This window comes from Magnolia sinica, chromosome 6 (assembly GCF_029962835.1).
Source record: "Magnolia sinica isolate HGM2019 chromosome 6, MsV1, whole genome shotgun sequence".
Classification (NCBI taxonomy): domain Eukaryota; kingdom Viridiplantae; phylum Streptophyta; class Magnoliopsida; order Magnoliales; family Magnoliaceae; genus Magnolia; species Magnolia sinica.
This window is the reverse complement of record NC_080578.1, coordinates 76835942-76843780: the sequence shown is the minus strand read 5'-3', so window position 1 is coordinate 76843780 and position 7839 is coordinate 76835942. Positions and strand designations below refer to the sequence as shown.

Genomic DNA, 7839 nt, shown 5'->3' with positions numbered 1-7839 from the left:
TCTCTCTCTCTCTCTCTCTACTCTCTCCCTCATCCTCCCTTACCCGCATGGGCACACCGACGCACAACCCGTCTTCCTCCCTCTCTGTTAGTCCGGTCACCCCTGCGGCCCTGCCACTACAGCTCGCCCAATACAGTCGCCCCTATGGCCCTGCCACTGCTCGGTCGCCCCTGCCACTACTCTGTCAGTCCGGTTGCCCCAAGCTAGTTCAGTATGCCCCTGTCCTTTTGTTGTATGAATTGATTAATTGATTTATCACGCCCCTTCCCTTGATATTGGGTAGTTTACTAATCCCATACACATGTAGATCACTATATATCCACACCCGACCATGCACATAAATATTAAATAAGTGTGTGAGATCTGAGCCTTTTATAAGGTTGGAAATAACACTCAGATCATAGGCCTAAAAATTTAGAGAAATGGCCTGAAATGTGTTCCAAAGATGTTAAATGGCCTGAAATTTTGGTTGCAGTCATTACTTGATTTTGAAATGTGTGTTCTAAAGATGTGAAATATCCTGAAATGTGTGTACAAAGTAAACTGGCAATTACTTTTGGTTGTAGCCATTACTTTATTTTGAAATGTGTGTTCCAAAGATGTGAAATGGCCTGAAATTTATATCAAAAGAACTAAAAGTGTAGCTCACTTGTGAATATATTAGATCTCATGCAGTGTTATAATGTAAGATGTGCGCATGTGGATGGATGTGTATAGCTCCACAAGCATGTGGAATTAGAAAATTTCAAATATAAGGGATCAGACTTTCAACTAGCTATATCAATAATTCAATATTGGGCAGGTTATAACATCTTCTTATGGTAGCTTGTGCAATGTGTTTTCTCTTAATATCATGTTAGTTGTGGGTGTTTAGAAGAAAATATTTTTCCTTGTCGGCCACAAGTGATGCAATTATATCCAAAATGAGTTCATATCATTCAAATGCCATACAATGCAAGCATAAAACACAAATGCTAGAACGAGTAAGATGTAGATATTGGATTTGTCCAAAATGAGTTCATATCATTCAAATGCTATACAAGTAAGCATAAAGCACAATTGATTTAACCAAGGAAGATGTAGAATATGGATATCATTGAGACACAAAAAACCAATTCCTACATTTAATCAACAAATTCGAGTTATGCCAAAGTTAAATCAATAGATCTGAGCTACACAGAGTTAATAGATATGTGGAAACAATACGGTCCATTATATTCTAATCCAATTCCAAGCTCTCAATAGCCCGTTTGGTAGAAGAGGTAACACCTCTAGCCGTGCTCTCTGAGCAATAGCTCCTATGGAGCACGCTTTCACGTCGACTCAAGGGTCTTAACGTGGAACTACCAGATATGCCCGATGAGTCTAAAAGAGAGACGCAATATTTTTTATTTTTGTTAGCTAGTCTTAATTTATATTTATACCTATTGGCTATTGGATATCTTTTATTTTTATAAATATTTTTAATAGTTATTCTTTCATCCTACCATTTTGTTTGCATAAATATTAATTATTTTTATTGTTCTAGTTGTAGTATAGGATAATCAGTTACCCATTTAAGGATTTCTATGTTGCTAGACATAGATTCAGTGTGTTCTTGGATGCATAGAAATTCTCAAATTGTCTCTTTTTGGATAGTTCAGGGTTAGATAGATTGTAATGTCTTTATTTATTCCAATTTAAATGCATATGTCTGTTCTGGTTTCATCTCTCTTTTTTCTCTCTGGATATATTTCCTGTATTTATTTCCATCGTCAAATGTCAACACTTTGTGTTGATGATTGACATAGGAATCAAATACAGGATTAATATATTCTAGAGAGATAAAGGGAGATGCTGTTGAAATTTTAACGTAACATTTAAATTGGAAAATGAAGGCATTACAATCTATCTAACCTTAAATGGGTGACTGATTTAGACAGTTAAGTAAGTATGCCCACCTAGCGGTCTAGGTATCACCATATAACATATCAAGAACTTTGTTTTATAGATGACTAGTCAAGTCGAAAGCCATACCCGTGGAATGGGTGCATCAGCCACATCTCCTCTAATCATAGAGGGAGACACATCAACTACAGACAAAGGGAAGAAGAAGAGATCAGTAATGTGGGATGACTTCGAAGAAGTCACAGTTAACGGTGTGACGAAGATAAAGTGTAATCATTGCAAAGGATTATACAGCAAGATTCCAGGAGGATCTACAACACATCTAAACAGACATTTGAAGACGTGTCCTAAGAGACGAAGACTCCCTCTTCCCAGCCAACAGTTGCCGAGAATATCTCCCGCGTCACAGTGCAGAGAGAGTGCATGAAGATGTACAAAGGAGAAGATGAAACTAAAAGAAGTTTTGGCTTCAATGTCCAGAATAAGTTTGACGTCTGATTTATGAACGACGTCCAATCAAAGAAATGATATATTTCATTAACCGTTCACTATATAGAAAAGGATTGGAAACTCCCCAAGAGAATTTTAAACTTCCGTAACATTCCTCCTCCATATACTAGTTTACTTATTTTAGATTGCATTTACAGTTATATATAAGACTGAGGCATTGAGAAGAAAATTTTAGTAATAACTTTAAACAATGCTTCAGCAAATGACAATGTCATTTCATGCTTACGTAACCAGTTCAGGGCTACAAAAAATTTATTTTTTGATGAAAAATCATTCCAGGTTAGATGTTGTGCCCATATTTTAAATTTGATTGTATAAGAAGGGCTAAAAGAAATTCACCTTACTGTAGAGAACATAAGAGAAAGTGTGAAATATATAAGGGGATCGCCATTGAGACTGAGTGTATGGAATGACATCATCCAACATTTGAATGTGCCATCTAAAAAAATGTTAAAGTTGGATATGTGTATACGTTGGAACTCGACCTATGAAATGTTAGATACAGCAATGGAATTACAACTTGCATTTTCTGAATATGCGGTGAATGACAAAACGTATTCTTGGTTGCTGAGCACAGATGATTGGGCCAAAGCAAAACAAGTTCACACATTTCTCAAATTTTTCTACGATTGCACGAAGATTTTTTCTAGGAATCGGTATCCAACCACGAATATGTTTCTTCCATCTCTTTGGAAGATTAAGGGTACTCTACATAAAAATGTCAATGCGGGTCCAGATTTCATACGTCAGATGACAGTTGGTATGAAGACAAAGTTCGATAAATACTGAGACGAATGTCGTCTGTTGTTGTCCTTAGCAGTTGTTCTTAATCCTTATTATAATATGGAGTTGGTTAAGTTTATTTTCATGAATATTTATCCTACTAAAAGAGTGGCAACAGAGACGTTCAAGATTCATCAAGCCCTTGAAAATTTGTACAATTCGTATGCTACTACTTTACCTATAGCAGGTGTTGAAGAAAGTAAAGATACGGATATTTCTATACCTGATAATGACGATGTGCTAAATGAATACATATCATACTTGGCACAAAAATGAATAAGAGTTAAGATGAAGGAATCAGAGCTAGAAATGTACCTCAATGAGCTAATCATAGTGAAATCCGAATTTGATGTGTTGGAATAGCGAAAGGTGAGGGTTAGTGAATCAAAATACCCTACATTATCTGTGATGGCACGGGACATCTTATCAATATCAATTTCAACAGTGGCATTAGAATCTGCTTTCAGTATAGGGAGCAGGGTTGTGAGTAAGTATCGAAGCTCACTTTCACCGAATACAATTGAAGCGTTGATTTGTACGGAAGATTGGTTGCGGCCAATATGGGGGGGGGGAGATGATATGAATGATGATGAACAAGAAGAGATTGAGATTCATGATGAGTCTCTACCTGCAGATCTGTAATTATTTTTGATTTTTCAATTCTTTTTTGTTGAAACATAAAAGATTTATAATATTATTTAACTTGAAACATGAAGTGGTGGAATGTGGTTTGTAAGACTTTGATATTTATTTACTCACTACTGTTCATTTGCTTTTATTTTTGATACATTTATATTGCTTTTATTTTTTATACATTTATATTGCTTTTATTTTGTTCTTATATCAAGTTCAAATTATTTATTAATATTCTGATTTTTTATTGAAAATTGAGTGTAGATATGTGATCATCTGACCCATCGACAAACATTTGGGACTACACTTCCCTAGTTGAATCGCCACCAAGGTTTGGAGGAATAAAGATTGTGTATGGTTTATGTAGTGTAAAGTTTATGAACAAGACTAATCGGTTTCGGTTACACTTGTCATGTCGAGGTGGTGATGCAAAACCATGCCCCAATACCCCTAAGGATGTCCAAATTCTTTTTCAGGCCCTTTTATATTCGAATAGAAAACCTTCCACTCCATTCAAACCTTCTGGTTCTAGATTTAGTACAAGAATGACATCCACGAAAGATGTAGAGGAGGAATTCAAATTAAAAGCTTTGGAAGAAGAACAATTCCAACTCGCCTTAAAACGCAATATAGAAGAAGTTTTTATACTTCAGCGATATCCTCAAAGACAGCACGATGTTGAAGCAGGATCGAGTACGACAAGCAAGAAGAAGAAGAAGAGTAATAAATTCAAATTCCTCACCCGTCTTGGTGAATTTTATAACGCATTGGGTACTACATACAATTCTTCACATAAAGAAAGTTTGAAATATCTAGTTCAAAGTGTAAAAGAGCACGAAGGAAATATCTCTTCGCCTTCTGACTCAGAGGAAGTGAACCAATATGTATATGAAAAAATAGATAGTAGTTCGAATGGATCAGATGACAATACAGGAAGGCACTCCTCTTATGGAGGTTATTAGTTGTAAATTGTTATTTTGAACAATGTAAATATGTAATTATTGAAGTTTTTTAATCGTAAATTATGCATTTTATATATTTTATTGCTTTGTTCAACTTTGAATTCCAATTTGATAATCAAATTCAAATTCAAATAAATCTCAATTTATAACTCAAACTCGGCTCAAAGCTCGAACTCAGAACTCGATACTTGGCTCAAAAACTTGAACTCAAAATAGGCTCGAAGACTCAAACTCGAACTCGGCTCGAACTCGGGCGAGCCGAGTATGACCTGCTGTTCTAAGCTCAAAGGCCGAGCCGAGCCAAGTACAAGCTGGGACTCGAGCAGTCCGAGTTGAGCACGAGCTAGGCAAAGCTCAGCTCGGCTCAACTCATGTACACCTCTAGATGTAGCAAGGAATGGGCGACCAAGAATAACGAGTATTTGAGTGCTCATATCTATGATGGGTTGAGTATCCAAGACAATAAAATCTACTGGATAGTAGAATTTATCAACTTTGACCAACACATCCTCGATCATCCCTCTCGGTACATGAACTGAGCGATTGGCAAGCTGTAATGTGGTCCAGGTGGGTTTTAATTCACCTAGACCCAATTGTTTCTAAACTGAGTAAGGGATCAGATTTACGCTTACCGCCAAGTCAAGAAGTGCATGCTCAATCCGGTGGTTCCCAATTCTATAAGTGATAGTTGGGTTACCGAGATCTTTGTGTATTTGTAGCACATCTTGCTTAAGGATAGCACTCACTTTTTCTATCAAAAAGATTTTTTTTGTATATTTTGTAATCTTTTAGTCATACATAAAATTTTCAGAAATTTAGCATATAAATGAAATTGTTTAACGACATCCAGTAGAGGGATGTTGACCTTCACTTGTTTAAGCACCTCTAGAATATCCTGAGAGTTAGAGAGGGTTCTTGGTGCAATCAACCATTGAGGGAATGGTGCAATTGGCTTACTTTAAGGTTCCGGTTCTAATATATGTGGAGCATTGCTAGGTCTATCATTCTCATCTATTTCTGAGTCCTTAGGCTTTTCAGCCCTCACCAGAATAGATTTATCAATTGTCTTCTCACTTCTGAGAGTGGTGATAGACTTAGCCTTCTCCATCTGTTTTGAAGAGCTTGGGTCACTGATTTCATATTGCTGTTTTGGGTTGGGGAGAGGCTGAGCTAGAAGGATCCCTTTCTCTACAATCGAATTTTTTGTTTCAAGCCCTTATATGGCCTTTGTAAGGTCTTGAAAGGTTTGTAGCATACCCTGATTAAAAAGCTCTTGGCTTTGTATATGTTTTAAGAACGGATCCTCTTGAGGTTTCCGTTGATTCAGAAATTAGTTAAGGATCCCTTGAGGAGTAGTTGTTTGTCTGTTCCTCCAACTGAAGTTTAGATGGTTCCTCTAGCTTGAGTTATATGTATTTGAGGTGGGTTCACTGAAAGGTTTTTAGTAGTTGTTTACGACATTTGATTACTCATTCAATATCTCTTGAAAAGCATGAATTGTTGGGCAATTCTTAGTCGTATGTATATTACAAGCACAAATACCACAAACAACTTCCGCAGTATTTTCGGGTTCTACCTTCTTAAGTTCCATGGCTTCGACTTTTCTTGTGATTTTGAGCACTCTTGCATTTATATCATCTTCCTCTTTTTGAACATAAATTCCTCCAATTTCCTTTGATTGAGTAGGCGTAGAAGTGGTAATTCTTGAAGAGGTATCTCATGATTACGCTTTTTCAACAAGTTTATCAAAATAATCTCAGACATCATCGACTTCCTTATTTATGAATTCCCCATTACACATCATCTCCACAAATTGGCATATGGGTGAGGTCAATCCCTCATAGAAAAAGCTTGTTATACACCATGTTTTGTAGCCATGTTGTGGACATGAATTTATGAGATCCTTAAATCGCTCCTAACATTGGAAGAAGGTCTCATCCTCTTTTTGTACAAAATTCATGATTGCTTTCCTTAAGGTATTTGTTTTATGATAGGGAAAGAACTTTTTAAAGAACTCCCTTGTTATCTCAGCCCATGTGCCAATGGACCTTGGTCTTAAGGAATGTAACCACGACGTAGCCTTTTCTTTCAAAGAGAAAGGAAACAATTTTAGTCTAACTGTGTCCTCAGACACGTTTGGAAAGTGTAATGTAGACATAACTTCATCAAACTCTTTCATATGTAAGTATGGACTTTCATATTCTAGTCCATAAAACTTAGGGAGGAATTGAATTACCCCTAGTTTAATATCCATGGTTCTTGCATTTAATGGAAATATGATGCAGGAAGGTGTACTCACCCCCGCCAGTTGTAAATAATCTCATAAAGTACGAGGCGGGTGTGCATTATGCACCTCGTTTTCATCTTAAACTTCCTCAACTAGTGGTTGAGGTTGATTTGCAACCATTACTTTAATTAACCGAGAGGATCTCAAGTGGTGTCTAATCCTTTGATGGATAGGCAACCCTTCGACTAATCTTCCTTCACTCAAGAGACGTTGAGTGTTTTCACGAACCCACTTGGGCATGAAACATACACAACCCTCAAGCACCAAACAACTAAAACCTAGAAGAAAGAAAACTAAAGCAAATAAGAAATATATAAAAGAAAGCGAATTGGAAAGAGGTTACTAAATTGGAGTTACTATGTTAAGATCCTACAAAATAGAAAATAATGTTAGTTTCTAAAAATAATTTCAGAAAAAATCATAACCTAAAAAAAAAAAAAAAAAAAAGTTAACCCTAATCTTAACCTAATTCTTATACCAATTAATTCTAGAAAAACATAGTTGTAGTCCCTAACAACAACACCAAAAACTTATTCACAGCCCCAAGTATAGGGTTGTGATGTAGTAATAACTCGTGAGAACAAGGTCGAATCCACAGGGACTAAACTTGTATGTATTCTGAAAAGAACTAGAACTAAAACTAGAAGAATATATAAATCTGAATTCTGGAATAAAAGAGAGTAATTGTAAATAATATTTAAACTATCGATTAAAGGTGAAAACTAAGGTACTAAGGATCCACTTGTAGCTATCGAGATGCTACCTTACTTGATTCAA

At 36.2% G+C, this 7839-nt stretch overlaps 1 non-coding gene across 1 annotated transcript; it reads left to right on the top strand.

Moving 5' to 3' along the window:
- Positions 1-6646: 6646 nt before the first annotated feature.
- Positions 6647-6754, top strand: LOC131250252 (small nucleolar RNA R71). Its single transcript, XR_009173178.1, has one exon. It is a non-coding gene; the product is annotated as a small nucleolar RNA R71 (small nucleolar RNA).
- The last annotated feature ends 1085 nt before the right edge of the window (positions 6755-7839 follow it).